This window comes from Aptenodytes forsteri, unplaced genomic scaffold (assembly GCF_000699145.1).
Source record: "Aptenodytes forsteri isolate BGI_AS27 unplaced genomic scaffold, ASM69914v1 Scaffold142, whole genome shotgun sequence".
Classification (NCBI taxonomy): Eukaryota; Metazoa; Chordata; class Aves; order Sphenisciformes; family Spheniscidae; genus Aptenodytes; species Aptenodytes forsteri.
Window position 1 is genome coordinate 5,410,250 of NW_008794598.1, and position 2,235 is coordinate 5,412,484.

The window sequence follows — 2,235 nt, forward strand, 5'->3', positions numbered from 1 at the left end:
CTCCCGAGGACCAGAAGGTATCGGCGCTATTGAGAAGAGCGGCAGCAAGGGAAGGTTTTTAAGCAATTAAGAGAATAGCGAAGGGAGAAAAGGAAACTACCGCACGCGGCTAACTTAAATACAACAGTACGCGTTCCCGTCACACTTGCTTAATCATTTTGCCTAGCTAATATTTTTAAGCTTCTGAAGTGGTTTCAGTTAAGATCCAAGTTATAACTCATCTTTTTCCTTTTTTTTTTTTCTTTTTTTTTTTTTTTTTTTTTTTTAAATTTTTTTTAAAAGGGAAATATGTTGAATAAGAGGCTGCCCTCAAGTTTTAGCTGCAGCGAGAGGAAAAACGAGCAGGACGGCTCGCTGCTCCCTGCCAGAATAAATATTTCAACAGAAAGCAAGATGGGTTCAGCCTGTCTGCATCCCCCAGGAGCGAGGCGAGCGCACCCACACCAGCGACACGCAAAAGACTTTCAGAAAGGGTTTTTCCTCCCCCGTTTACAATATAAACCCATTAAAAATAACCTGGCTCTTTTGCTGGTTATCTAGCAAGGCACCAGCAAGGATATGCTTGCTCGGTGGCTTTTCCAGGTTGCTTCAAAATCAGAAATCGCAGGGATAAAGCTCTTTTGGACTCGACCCTCTTGTGAGCACCCCATCAGCAGCCCGTGGCCCATCCCCTCCAGCGCGGGTACCCCGAGACACAACGCCCTCCGCTTTAATGTGAAATGGAAGAGGAAAAAAAAAAAAAGCAATATATTTTTTTTCCCCTCCTTTATTCCAAAAGATAAACATACACTGGGGAAGGCAAAAGCCCGTAAACATTTATGGGTTGTTGCTGTTTCAAGGGGAGAAGGTGCCAGGGACGGGATGCGGTCGAGGATTTTACACACCCATGCTCCGCGGCTCCTATCCCGCCTGCCCCCGAAGCCGTCCCCGGCCCCAGCGAGGCTTTCAGCTGCTCCCACTACAAAAATCACAACAAGCCTCTGCCACAAGCGGCGCATCCCGAAAATACTGGAAAAAACGGGAATGCTGGAGCCGGCAGCGAAGCCTCTGCTCTCCGTCGGCAGGGAGAGAGGCACCAGCCTGCACCCATCCCGCTCCTGGAGGGGCTGACGCAGCCTCGGAGGATGGCAAAAACAGAAGAAGAAGAAGAAAAAGAAGTAGTAGTGTATAAATAGCTGTTCCACACCCGCCTGAGCTTCTCAGGAGACGGCTGCCAGAGGGACCGAGCGCAGCATCCTAACAAGCTCGGTGGCCATTATATACAGACACTCACGTAACAGCAGGGAACGCGATTTCCTAATGCTTTCATAAATCAGGATTATGTAACCGGAGGAAGAAAAAAATACAGTAATAAAGCCAAGCAGGTTATATAAACCATCTTTAAAAAGTGAGAAAGTACTTGACATCCCACTACCCACTCCTTGGCACCCTCTAACTGGGTTTTTTGCCATCGAAAATGAGCAGGCTCCTTTCATCCTGTCTTCTCCCCTGGTCAAAACAACCAGGGAGAACAGACCCAGCCAGGCTTTTCGGGACACTGGGAAGAAATATTCCACCTCTGGCTATTAAATGTGAAGTTCCCCTCCCTGTACGGCACATCCCGGTAAAGCTCCATCCCTCCACGGACGGCTCGGAGCATCCTCCTGGCAGCAGCTACACCAACAGGGAGCAAATTCAATTTTAAGAGACAGCTTGGGGGAACTAAAATAAATACAAAATGGGAATAAACAAGAAACACCTTGTTTGCCAATTCTGCTCCAATTTAGCCTTTTCTCCAGAACAAATCCGACAATTAAACTTGGATTTATTTAATTTTTTTTTTTTTTTTAAATTTCTAAAAGCATCTCATTGCTTGCAACAGATTTAGGGGTTTCTCCAACAAACTTTCAGCCAGGTGACTCTAAACCACAGCAACCCCCCGGCAGTGGAAATGCCGTATTTAATCACTTATTCCCCACGCACAAGGGCTCGGCAGCATCTCGAGAGCCCCGGTGCCAAATTCCAGGGGGGAACCCCAACTCATCATCCGGCATTGCCGCGCGCCCAGAAATAACCCGGCGCCCAAGACCTTTTTTGAAGCCACGTGTGCACCAAGGGTCTATAAATGCCAAATTATATCGGGCAAACGGCAGTTCCCGGCATGTTGTGAAACACCGGCCTGTTCCTGCACCGAATCGGGATTTCTTGGAGAGGACAAAGAAACGCCACGAGCGGCCAAACTGATGGAGGGGAGCG